Below are 14,886 nucleotides of genomic sequence, written 5' to 3' on the forward strand. Positions count from 1 at the left end.
AGAGGCGACTAAATGGGGCGGTCCTTCGGATGAGACCGCAAAAACCGAGGTCCCGTGTCACAGCAGATGTGGCACGACAAAGATCCCTCCCTGCTCAATGGCCATAAGGACCGAGCATAGGCCTAAATTTTGCAGCCCTTCACCGGCAGTGGTGAAGTCTCCATATGAGTGAAATATTCTCGAGAGGGACGTTAAACAATATTCAATCAATCAACCTATAGTAACACGGGACATCCGTTTTTAGACCCGTGACATATAATCCGAGCGTTTGGCGATGGAACTGGCACTACCTGTTTTAACGACGTAGGTCTGTCGCGGCCGGAATTCGAACCCCGGCCTTCCGCATGCGGGGCGAACGCTTTAACCTCTAGACCACCGCGGCGTTCGTCTTCTTGACTCCTGAAAAAAGAGAGAAGCAAACTGAATACATGTAAATTGTGACAATGAATGACCCCCGGTGCTACGATTCTCAGTTAAGAGTGAAAATCGTCTAATAGTCTCTTGAATACCAAACAATTAAAGAGAGTGTATATTAGAAATAATTAAGTTTGTTCCTCCTAGGTCAAGGGTTCAATCTCCTAACTGCAACTAAATCATGTGGTCAAAAGCATTAAGTCCTAAAATTTTCCTTACACTCTTTAACATATTACATGCATATGCAAGGTGAAGATAACGAACAGTGATCAATCTCATAACTCCTACAAGCAATACAAAATAGATAGTTGGGCAAACACGGACCCCTGGACACACCAGAGGTGGGATCAGGTGCGTAGGAGGAGTAAGCATCCCATGTTGACCGGTCACACCCGCAGTGAGCCCCATATCCTGATCAGGTAAACGGAGTTATCCGCAGTCAAATCTGTGTGCCAAGAACGGCTTAACAATCGGTATGAAACACGTCAGACAGCATTTGACCCAATGCGAGGTTGTATTGACGAACTAGATCGTTATAACGACCATAGAATTTGCGAAATGCTGACTTCAATCGAGACTGTTGAAATCCCTGTACCATCAACTTGTTTGTCAGTAGCTTACCTCGATTTAAAAACTGACTATACCCAGAACAAGCTCTTGCATATCGAATCAGTTGAGATATATAAACACCATAGGCAGGTGATAATGGAATATTGCTACATAAATGTGGGAAGTTGACGATGGAGAAGCTGAAATCATCCCGTTTGTCATACAGTTGAGTTGTCAGTTTGCCGTTAATGTCTACTTTCAATGTAAAACTTATACGGTACCAATTTTGATGCACCAGATGCGCATTTCGACAAATAATGTCTCTTCAGTGATGCTCAACCGAAATGTTTGAAATCCGAAATAACTATGAAGTTTTAGAGCTAAATATAGCCAAAAACAGCGTGCCAAAAAAGTGGAGCCAAATTCGTCAATAAAATATCTATGAAGCAGAAGTGGACGACTCTGTGGTGTCCTTTATTTCGAGCTCACAGGGATATATCAAATCGACATATGAATGAAAGCTATCATTGTTAATAGACAAAACGTCATCGATATATCTAAAAGTCGAATTGAAGGTCACAGCGAGAGATTTTTTCTTCTCACGTAGAAGTTTTTGAATAAATTCTGCTTCATATGAATATAAAAACAGGTCAGCTAACAAAGGAACATATCTGAAACCGGCTGCATATAGCTAAAATTGTTTGGAAGCATATACTAAGACTGAAATCTCTGGTTCTTGTACAATTCAAGTGGCAATCTGAAATTGGTAATCTAACTTCAAGAATTTATTTACGATGATGAATTTGTAAAACCTGCAAGTTGTTGCGCAAACATTAGGAACAGACATGGTATTAATTTGAGACGTTTTAAGAGCTCATAGTCTATCCTAAAGTGATTTAAATCCAAAATAATATAAAACACATAATACTATGATCCCACGAATCAATTTTGATTTGTATTTCCATTCCTCACGAAATGAACACTGATTTAGAAACGAATCGTTACCAAGACAACTCTTTATTCAAATTAGATTATTTGTGTTATCCAAGGGATATTTTACCTTGAATTAATGTTGGATAATGACAGACGAAGGTGTATTAAGCTCAATGCTTTATCAAAGGGGATCATTACAGTGATACTTAGTCTAATGTTCAACAGGGTAATCGGCGTATACACAAACGTCGGGATGATCCAGACTGTATTCATCATTGTAAGGAAAACGTACAAATCCATGAACATTACTACCCTTCAATTACCAATGATACTGAGCATGTCCCTGACCACCCTATTATAGGAACAAACTCAAATCATCCTCACTTGACAGCCAATTAGATCTTCAAAGTCCAGACAATGACTCTTTAAGAGAAATAGGAGATGAGAAATTAAACTCCTGCTCCCTAGTGAGATGATCCTGGGTCGTCTGATGGTCTTTGTGAATCTGGCGATCTCAATCCGGAACCAAGTGTGGACATTCTTAAAGAAGTGTCGACATTCATATATATACACAAGTCACAAGCTCTCGACATTTTAAATATCTATAATAAATATGTCTTCCTAAAAAGAAATTAGTTGATCCCGTGGGGGTCCGGGTTAGAATAGGTCCTCAGTACCCACTTGCTTTTCGTAAGAGGCGACTATATGGGGCGGTCCTTCGGATGAGACCGCAAAAACCGATGCTCGGCGCTTACGGTCTTGGAGCAGGAAGGGTTCTTTATTGTGCCACACCTGCTGTGACAGGGGACCTCGGTGTTTGCGGTCTCATGCGAAGGACCGCCCCATTTAGTCGCCTATTACGACAAGCGAGATGTTCTGAGGACTTATTCTAACCCGGATCCCCATGGGCCTAACGTTTGAAATGCAAAACGTTCGCCTTCTAAACATTTACTAGTCATTTCTACACTTTCACCATTGCCTAAAAATAATCGATTATCTTGAATTAAATCATTTATACATTGAATACAAAGAGAATGCTAGAAAGAAAAGAAAAAAACCACCCAAGGCTTTGATACAGCAAAACTATTATCTGCTAATTATAAATTTTCCATATCCCCTCAAATAACATAAAATAAGTAAATTTGAGTTTTGAAATGCTTGAATAATTCTCGAGAGGGACGTTAGAGAATATGCAATAAATGCTTCTTTAATCAATTATTAAAATTTCGTTGAAGTATCGTTAGATCCCAAGAAAAAGATTCGGAAGTTAAATCCTGTTGAAAAACCGTCTTAATGACTTGGATTTTTTTATTTAAATAATTCATTTCAGATGACAGAAAATTTAGTGACAGCTCTTTTCATCTAAATAAAGCAACTGGTAGGTTGGTCGTTTTTCAACGCCTCGCTGAAGAATTTTTCACTCAAATGGAGACGATTGATTGATTGTATCTTGTTTAACGCATCTCTCGAGAATAAGGGGGACGTCAACATTATCGGTGAAGGCCGAAAAACTCAGGCTTGTGCTCGGCGCTCATGACCTTTGAGCAGGTATCTTGCTGTGACACAAAGAATAGGTTTTTGCGGTCTCATCCGAAGGACCGCCCCATATAGTCGCCTTCTACGACAAGCAAAGGATATTCAGGACCTATTCTAACCCGGATCCCCGGATTAAATTCTGAAGACATGAATGTGTCGATTTGATAGAGCTGAGGAAACTCGAAGTAAAAGACACCATAGTCTTCCATTTCTGCTCCATATCTGGATATTTTATTGAACATAGACGTTAGCGACAAATACCTCAAATTGAAGACGAACAGGGATGGTTTCATCTTCTCTATCGTGAACTTCCCATATTAATGTAGCAATATTCTATTATCACATGCATATGTTATAAAAATTTATGTCTCCCAACTAATTCGTTACGCGAGAACATGTTCTGCGTATGATCAATTAATCATATAAACCAGTGTTGTCTATAGGGCAATAAGTTTATGTTACAGGGGTTTCAAGAGCTTCGTTTTAATTCGGCATGAAAGGTGAAGGTAACGAACAGTGATTGATCTCACAACTCCTATAAGCAATACAAAATAAAGAGTTGAGCAAACACGGACCCATGGACACACCAGAGGTGGGATCAGGTGCCTAGGAGGAGTAAGTATCCCCTGTCGACCGGTCACACCCGCCGTGAGCCCTATATCTTGATCAGGTAAACGGAGTTATCTGTAGTTAAAATGTAAAACTTATACGGTACCAATTTTGATGCACCAGATGCGCATTTCGACAAATAATGTCTCTTCAGTGATGCTGAACCGAAATGTTTGAAATCCGAAATAACTATGAAGTTTTAGATCTAAATATAGCCAAAAACAGCGTGCTAAACAAGTGGAGCCAAATGCGTCCAAGGATAAGAGCTATGCATGAGGGAGATAATCCTTAATTTTGAAATGAATTTCTAAATTTTATAACAGTAATTAAATATACATCCGTATTTTCCGTAAAACCTGTGTGCCAAGAACGGTCTAACAATTGGTATGAAACACGTCAGATAGCATTTGAACAAACGATAGGTTCTATTGGCAACATAAATCATTATAACGACCATAACATTTGCCAAAATGCTGACTTAAAACAAGACTGTTGAAACCCCTGCACCATCAACTTTTTTGTCTGTAGGCTGTCTCTGAACATACGCAGAACAAGCTCTTGCGTATCAAATCAGTTGAGAGATATATAAACACCATATGTAGGTGATAATGGAATGTTGCTACATAAATATGGGAAGTTGACGACGGAGAAGCTTAACTCATCCCTTTTGTCATAAAGTTGAGTTGTTAGTTAGCCCTTAATATCTGCTTTGAATAAAATATAAATCTTAGTATGAAGCAAAAGTGGACGACTCTGTGGTGTCTTTTGAGTTCACAGGGATATATAAGAAGACACAACGGCCGCCATATTGCCGTCTAAATTTTGTTACTCGCCGTCTAAAGAAAAGACGGCTGTCACGTAACGCGTTTCAGCCAGTGACAGAGCGTCATTCTAGTCCGAGACGAAACAAATACCTTTTGGCGGCAGCTCTACACTAGACCCTAAAGTTGGGGGGAGAGGTAGGCTTGTCAAAGATATATTTTTATACCCCCCCCCCCCAATTTTATAAATGTTCCCATCTCAGTCGTGTTGAAAATCTAGATCTAAATGTATATACAATCAATAAGTGATGTGTATATCAATATGCACTGTAGTATCTCTAGCCTCCTTTTTGGCTGCCAGTGGAAGGGGAGAAGCCCTGTCCGATCAATGCACGCAAGATTGTGACAAATAAAAAGAGATGAGATGGGTTTTGAGTTGAAGATACTTGTAGTATGACATCTCCCTGGCATGCCGCTTGCCAGAATTCCTTAGGTAACGCTGTATTACTTGGAAAATGTGCCCCGAACCGGGGACCCCCTGTTTGTTTACAAATTTTTGTTTCATACCTTGTGTATTTTATTATACCGGTAGAAGGCCAATCTCTAAAGCTTTCAAAAACAGTGAAACAATTACATAAATCGAAAGAGGGATGAAATAGACATTTCAGAAAAATTATTGCCACCAAAAAAAATTATCGAAAAAGGGGGGGGGGGTGTAGTAATTATCCATTCTTCAGGTGCCTGTGACTTTGGCGCGTTAAAGAACCCTCACTGCTAACTAGAGCCTTGAGCGTCATGTTTTTGCCCGCGATACTTCACCTGCATTATGTAGACTGGTTTCGTCATTTAATAGTGAAAAAAAATCTAGTAATAGGACGTTAAACAAGAATGTCAAAAGATACTGTGTATGCATTATAGTGTCTACGGTGAGCGACTTATCTCCCCATTGAGCTGATTTTGCTGAATCGTAGGGTTAATGTTATATTTAATAGCCATTGTAGTTCCTGTTGGACAAAATGATTCCGCGTGTGTTCCTCCGAGGCCATCATGGCGTATCGTATCTTGCTAAAGGACAATATAACTGTGTAGAAAGATGAAATAGAATGTTAGATCGATATGCACTTGGGAATAATCACTGGACCTAACTTCCTGTTCTTACGATGAGGTCGGTATGGTTCGATGAATATCGTTTTTATGTCAACAAAATTATCATATCACTATAAGATTGTATAAATGTGAATCTGACCCGTTACTAAAACAAAATATTGCATCAGAATTTCCGCTGGAGTTAATGGACAGTCGTGATATTTCATCAGAAAGTATCAGCATTGTAATTTGTAGCGAGATAAAGTTATCGATTTCAAGTACGATTCTCTAATCAAAAGATTATTGATGTCCGGTCATGATATAAAATGTTCTTTGAAGTTTATCTTTCCATTGGTGTCTTTTTAAGGTTCTCTAATTACATGAGAGAGAGAGAGAGAGAGAGAGCATACGTTTTTTTAAGAATTGAATAGACTAACGGAACTTGCTTGTTTATTAAACACCCCGTCCAGAATTTTCACTCATCTTGAGACGTCACCAACTTTAGTGAAGTACAACAGCTTAGCACTTAAGATCGTATATAACAGGGATGGCTCTTTACGTGCCAACGCTTGCTTCGACACAGGAACTCCGTATTTTAAAGTAACGAATTTCCGTTTACGCTAGAAGGCCATTAAAATTCTTGCCCTTAAATTTATACAGGTATGGCCTAACCTTACCCAGGTTAAAGCTGTATGACCCGATGTCCATGTATTTTTTTGTACATAATTACTTTAAAGCATATTAATTACTTTATAAAGTTATTAACTTTCCCTTATTTACATGCTTGAAAACATCTGCATTTAAAGAAAACAGTGCGAATATTATTTAGAAAGTAAATATAGTGGCTACATATAAATCATCCCATAATAGACGTCTATAAATAGACCCACGCGCGTCAGGGGAATCCCAACATGATGTATTAACTCATACGCAACTGTCTAGTTTTAAGGCTGAAAGAGCGTAAAACAACGAATTACCAAGAGGTATTTGATATTTTTATTTCTATTAAACTTATAGTACGGTACTGTTATAACAAAATACACAGCATTACACAGATAAGACCACCGATGATCTGTAAGTTTGAACTGGTCACGTGACTGTCACTTGAAATGGCAGAGTGACGCGGTTATTTGTAAACATCGATTTAAAATCAAATTATTGGGGTTAAAACAGGTGACAAAATTTATGATATGTCGTACAGTCTCATAACTACATACGTGCGATGATTTAATAGCGTTTTTATGAGATGGAAAAAAATAGTGTAATTCGGACCATACAGCTTTAATAATCACTTTGAAATCGAGGAAATCCAATAAACGTACAAAGATCAGGGATTAACCAAATGATTTTCAATATCTAACAATGGGTATGACCACCCTCAGACAACGACTGCTGATCTCGTACTAACGCTTATACTGCAGCCGTATAGGGGACACAGTACTAGTGACCACAAGGGCTTGTCTTCCGAATTGTGGAACCTAAAACAATAAATAAAAATATGGATCCATTTTAAAATCACGTTCTGAAAAAGATACCGACACGTTTTGGTAATTAATAATACATCGTTTAAAGGTATCACACCGGTAATTATTTTCACTATATATTACTACAGAGGAAAATAAGAGGCCCACAGGCCTAATCGGTCACCTGAATACTAGTGGAAAAGTATCACTACTTCCATGGGCTATGGAATCTAGAAAAAGTTCCTGTTCTGAATATCTAAGCTAAATTCTATTGTTCAGCAACAAGTATAAAACTTTGTGTTCTTAAAACTTCATTACCCTCAAAAGTGCATACACTGATGAAAGGCTTTGTGTATTAACATTAAAAAATCAAAAGATATGACTAATTTGGACTCATTTCAAAAACATAACCCTGGGTTGTGAAATTCACCATTTTTTGTACATCTTTTTCTGCTATTCGTAAGTATGCATTTAGATGTATACAGTACAGCAAACTTACACATAAATACTATATACTAAGTTTGGCCCCACCCTGGGGTCAAGGCCTTCCTGCTCTACATCACTATGCATTTAGTTTTTCTTGCATGTGTGTGGTTCTTGAGAAGATGATTTTTGAAAACTGGTCATTTTGGGGCAGTTTTTGCCCTGCCCCTAAGGCCCCAGGGGTGCAGGAATCCTGATATATACAGGTTATGTTCCCTTTGTTCCAAATATGTTTCATACCAAATTTGAAAAAGTTAACAAGAATAAGTTAAAAATGTCTATTGTTCACACATCTAATAACTGAACATTTTAGCCCCCACCCTGATACCAAAACCCCTACCCCTGGGATCACCAAATTTACAATTTTGGTAAAGGACTACCTGTTCTTTTTAAATATCTGTTTACTTTCAATTTAGTATCAATTGCACTAAAAAAAATGTTATTTAAGTGTTTTACACATAAACACTATATAACAAGTTTGGCCCCTCCCTGGGGTCAGAACCCCTACCCCGGGGATCATGAAATTTACAGTTTTTGTAGAGGCTTTCCTACTCGACATTAATATGCATTTAGTTTTTCTTACATCTGTTTGGTTCTTGAGAAGAGGATTTTTGAAAATTGGTTAATTTTGGGCAGTTTTTGCCTTACCTTTAGAGCCCTAGGGGTACTGGAGTCTTGAAATTTACAATTTATGTCCCCCTTGTCCCAATGATATTTTATACCAAATTTGAAAAGAATTGGATTGGTAGTTATTAAGAAGAAGTTAAAAATGTTCAATTGTTAACGCACGACTGACGACGGACGAAAACCATTTGCAATAGGTCACCCGAATTTACTCAGGTGACCTAAAAAAAAAAATCATAAAAATTTAGTTTACAGAATTGATGCCGAATAACGCAGTCGGAAACGTTCTCGTCTGCCGACACTAGAAAAACAACATCCTATGGGGCATTTTCAAAAAAAAAAAAATTACCCGCAAACAAAACTACCCTCAAATCCACGTGTTTTTCACATGTATGTAAAAAGCCGGAGTGCACCTCATGAAGTAGCCTCAGCTATCAACAGCAAATAGTTCCTTTGCATACACTTGGTTATTTCTACAAATTACACAAAATTTCCAGGGGTACAACAATTAAGAGAAAAATTTGATTGATTGTATCTTGCTTAACGTCTCGCTCGAGAATTTTTCACTCATATCGAGACGTCACCAAGACCAGTGAAGAGCTTCAAATTTAGGCCTATGCTCGGCGCTTACGGCCATTGAGCAGTGAGGGTTCTTTAGCGTGCCACACCTACTGTGACACGGGTCATCCGTTTTAAAGGTCATCTCCGAGGACCTTCACACCTGATGCCGAGCGTTTGGCGATGGAACTGTCACTACCTATTTTAACGACTTAAGTCTGTCGCGGCCGGGATTCGAACCCGGGGCGAACACTCTAACCTCTCGGCCACCGCGACGGTTTAAGAGAAAAGAAGAAAAGGAAATGAGAAAAATCGCGCAAGGAAAAACATTTCTTTAAATATATGGAACTACAATTACCGGTGTGACACCTTGAATACAACTAAATCTCCATAAAAAAAATGTCAAATTTGCACATCAGGTGCCCGTTTCATTCATTAATATACCCCAATTACCAATGTGATACCTAAATAACACCACACACCATCTCCTAGGCACCTGATCCCACCTCTGGTGTGTCCAGGGGTCCGTGTTTGCCCAACTATCTATTTTGTATTGCTTGTAGGAGTTATGAGATTGATCACTGTTCGTTATCTTCACCTTTCATACAAGTACTATCATATCAAAAGTCGCCATCGTGCAAGAAACACTCCCAACCAGTTCAACATCTGTTTCTTACACTCTAAACTTAGAATTTATTAGATTATCGTGGTACAATTCGCTACAGCGATTTTCCTAACTTATGTTGTATTTGTCTGTGGTTGACATGCATTCTATCAAAAGAAAACACGTATTATCTCATCTTTCCTTCCCGGTTCCATTAGGTTCTCATTCGGGTTCAGACCAGACTGGCACTTCTCAATATGTCTGGTTACAATTTATCCATTACTGGTGTTGAATTCACAGTTTTGGCACTGAAACTAACGGTAAAAAGAAACTGCATTATTTAATATATGAAAAAATAATAAAAAATAACAATGAACAAATTTTATTTTTTGTAATACTGTTAACAAATGTATTCGTTACAACATTTCATAATCCATTAATGTTAATGTCGAATAATGTCAATTTCAGCACACTTGAAAGACGCTGGTATTCAAACTTGAATTAACAAAGTTAATAACGCGTGTGACCACCATTTGCATTCACGCATGCTTTTTGTGGTGTGTCTGACTTTCTTCAAGGGAAAAAGACATACACCTGTTGTCCATCTTCAACATAATTCCACTTCACTTTTCTATCCCGGTAATGTTTTTGTCTGACCATCGCTTGATTCACTCTTCTATTTCTTACAAATGTGTGCCAGGGATGTGACTGAATTCCTCAGAAATCGAAGGAAAACTGGTCAAAAAGGCAGGAAAACACCTCACCCTACCTGGAAAAATATCTTTTTCTGCGACTCAAATCCAGAGTGTTTCATTTTTTGGAAAATTGAGCAAATCAGGATTTCCTCTGAAAAGAGGAAAAACCAACCCTGGTGTGCACAATTTGGTTGCGTTCTGCAAGCCCCCAGACCCATGTATGAGTATGACTTCAACTTATGGTGGCATTTCATCCGAGTGGACATCCCAATCGGTGTGGTGCTCATTGACAAAACCATTTATCATAGTTATCATAGTTAAGTGTTCTGTGGAAGCGTTCTATCATATTCATATTATAATTTAAAACGGTTCGTCTCAAAATTTGGAACTATTGTTTGCAATGAAAGGTGAAGATGACGAATAGTGATCAATCTCATAAATCCTGTAAGCAATACAAAATCAATAGTTGGGCAAACACGGACCCCTGGACACACCAAAGGTGGGATCAGGTGCCCAGGAGGAGCAAGGCAACCCCTGTTATATCGGCTTAACAATCGGTATGAAACACGTCAGACTGCATTTGACCCAATGCGAGGTTGTATTGACGAAATAGATCGTTATAACGACCATAGAATTTGCGAAATTCTGACTTTGAACGAGACTGTTAAAACCCCTGTACCATCAACTTGTTTGTCAGTAGTTTCCCTTGATTTAAAAACTGACCAAACGCAAAACAAGCTCTTGTCTATCGAATCAGTTGAGAGATATAAACACTATATGGAGGTGATAATGGAATATTGCTACATAAATATGGAAAGTTGACGATGGAGAACTGAAATCATCTTGTTTGTCATCAAGTGTGAAACGGAAGTGGGAGACTCTGTGGTGTCTTTTATTTAGATATATCTCCCTCATGCATAGCTCTTATCCTTGGACGAATTTGGTTCCACTTTTTTGGCACGCTGTTTTTGGCTATATTTAGCTCTAAAACTTCATAGTTATTTCGGATTTCAAACATTTCGGTTGAGCATCACTGAAGAGACATTATTTGTCGAAATGCGCATCTGGTGCATCAAAATTGGTACCGTATAAGTTTTACATTATTATCTAAATGTTGAATTGAAGGCCACAGCAAGAAATTTTTTCTTCCCACGTAGATGTTTTAGAATATATTCTGCTTCATATGAATATACAAACAGGTCAGCTATCTGTGCCCATGGGAATTCCAACAGACTGTTTGAAGACCTGATTTTTTAAATTTCAACTTCAGAGAACTTGTGCGTTGAATCAGAGTGGTGTTTAACAAAGGAATTGTTTGGATGACTGATCAATAGATATGAATGTTTCCGTTTTCCATTTTTGTTGAAGAAGCAACTGTCAATGATGTCAAAAAGTCTAGTCTTTAATTTATTGTGAGGAATCGGCGTGTAAAGTGTTGAAAAGTTGTATATTTTGATGTTGTTGATATGAGAAAGGCTTTGCGATTTCAAGTTTACTAAAGGGTCTTTAGAATCCACATTTGATTTACACCACTTCTGGCATATGTAGTCGCACAGCAAGTTTGAAGTTTCTCTTTCACAGCTGTTAATATTTTCGTGAGGAGCAAATATAGGGACTTAGTAGAACATTTATTTGCTCCAGCAATGTATCTTTGTAAGGAGTTTTATGAAGTTTAAGAATCCAGAATAGGTACAGTAATTTATAGTCATCCGACCCATTGACTGGGATATTAAATGTGTCTAAAACTGAAGCATGGTTTTGAAGAATTTCGTCTTTTGAAAGGCCAGCTATATTGGAGTACGATTACCAAAAGTGGTATTAATGCCAAGTTCGTTTAAAATACAGTTGTAATAATGAGCCTTACAAAGACAATGTTGTTACAAGTTTGTCAGCTGGAATCAAAACATATTCCTCATGTAACCTATCTAATTCTTTTATCACTTCTGGTTTACTAAACTCAGTAGGATACTAGTATATGGTACGTACTTTTGTTTTGATATTTTTTTTATATTTTTTTTTTTTTATCATTTTCAACAAATACATATACACCTTTTACTCACACTCTCATACAGATTAAAGAAATCAATATAGACAATTACATGTACATGTATATTTCTAGTACTTATTGTTAAAAAAAAGAAGAAGAAATGCTGTTATCATTAATTGAAAAGACATTTCCATTTAGACCATTTCTTTTTGTAAAATATTTGTTCTGTAAGTTTTTCTTCCAAAATGTAGTAATCATATAAACATTTCAAAACATCATCAAAAACAATATTGACATTCTTTCTTGAATATTGGAATATGTATCTCTTTACTAAGAGGATTATAAAGTTTAAAACCATGTGTTCTTTTTCTGGAAAACCAAAAATAACAGTTTGTACACTAAATCCCATTCTTTTACCAGATTTTTGAAAAATCCAATCTGATAATTTTGTCCATTGTGTAGAGACAGAAGGACAATAAAAAAAGATATGCTTAATTGTTTCTGGTTCTAGTGCACATATTGAACAAAGTGGAGAGTTTTTAATTTTTGATATATGTAGGAGTTTGTTAGTACCCAATATTCTATGAATGATTCTATAGTTGAACCATATCAGTCCTGAATCTTTTGTTACAGATATGATGTTTGTATATACATGTTTCCAATTTAAATCTAATTGCAAATTTAAATCATTATTCCATTTGTTTTCACAAATAGGTCGATGCTGTGATTTTGATATTAAATAGTCATAAATATTCCTTGAACCTTTTTTGTATTTGCATAGAATTTTAATGAATTCAGGTTGATATGGTTGAAAAGTTGTATCATGTATAAGCAGTTTGATATTAGGCCATGAGTGCATAATAGCTTGTTTTAATCCCTCATATGTAGTAAATGGAATTTGAATTGAGTAGTCATTTGTGATACTCTGGTAGCTGATAAAGTTACCATGCTTATCTAATAAATCAGATATTATATGAAACCCCTTGTCATATAATTGCTTGCAAAATATGTATTTATTTTGAATCTTTATTTTATCATTATACCACAGGGGTTCCAAAAAAATATGAAAATCATTCATTTCAAAACTTTCCAAAAATTCTACGAAGTAAAATAAAGTTTCTTTCCAAAAAGAGTTCTAGTGGAATTTGCTTTTTGTTTACAGTAAACAGGTCCAAAATGACACAATTTTGTAATGTTACAACCAGTAATTTCAGAAAATAAGCTTATCCAGCTACATGTAGAATGAGTTGTAAAGAGTCTCCTAAACCAAGTTAGTTTGAGAGACTTGATAAATGTTTCTATATTGGTCATTCTACATCCACCATTTTCAAAATCTAATTCTAGTGTTTTTCTAGAAATTTTCTCCATTTTGTTCCCCCATATAAATTTGTAAAAAGCTTTTATAAGTTGCTTTATCCACTGTAAACTTGGTTTGGGAAGCGAAATGAACAAGTGCGTAAATTTTGATAGAAACAAACTTTTCACCACTGTAATTTTTCCTATGGGAGAAATATTTCTTTTTGACCATTGGGTTATTTCTTTCTGGATAGCTGTAACCCTGTTATCAAAAATTAAGCTTTTCCATGTTCTTAAGGTTAACAGTATATGTAATGCCTAAAACTGTGAATGGTCCTGTTGTCCATTGTAATCCAGTATCACTACAAAAAGTATCTTTAGTAGTAATCTTAGAACCAATCCAAATTGGTTTTGATAATTTAATAATTGCCTTCAATAATTTCCGGCAATGGTAACGTCTCCATACAAGTGAAAAAAAGTGAAAACAATATAGAACCAAACTAATATACGGAATTTCATTTTCATAGTTTTAAAGAATGAGAACAATTGAATAACAACAATGAATTGCAAGTATAGCTTTACATTTCAACTTTGTCACGTTTCTTCCGTATTCATATCCACACGGATATTGGTATTTTGCGTAACGGAATCAGCGCAGAGAATACCGTGCTAACAAAGCGCAAGTTTATTGTTTTGATTTCGCTTTTAAAATAAATACGCAAAGTTACGTTCATTTTGCGAAATACGAATAACGGTGCAGATATTATCATTTTGTGAAAGATTGATTGATTGGTTATACATGTATATATGAACCATCTATCCTTTTGTGTTTAGTAAACCTGAAGTGATAAAAGAATATGGTTCATAAGGAATATGTTTTGGTTCCAACTGAATTAGCTTGTACAACATTTTCTCGGTTTGTAAGGCTCATTATTACAACTGTATTTTAAACGAACTTGGCATTAATTCCACTTTTGATAATCGTATGTGTACTCCACCTGCTCTTTCAAAAGACGAAATTCTTCAAAACCATGCTTCAGTTTTAGACACATTATATCCCAGTGAATGGGATGGATTCCTAAACTTCACTAAAACCCTTGTATCATGGCTGTGTTTTTCCTTTTAAGAAAAGTGTAAAATAACTGGAGATACACCAATGGGCGGTACCACCATATGCATATTTTTTGAAAACTGACAATTTCAACATATGGTGAAGTTCAAATTAGAATTCACGAGATGTAGGCTCGCGGCCGTGTCGATATGCATTTATCATCTCCCATGCCAGTTT

This window comes from Ostrea edulis, chromosome 5, assembly GCF_947568905.1.
Source record: "Ostrea edulis chromosome 5, xbOstEdul1.1, whole genome shotgun sequence".
Classification (NCBI taxonomy): Eukaryota; Metazoa; Mollusca; class Bivalvia; order Ostreida; family Ostreidae; genus Ostrea; species Ostrea edulis.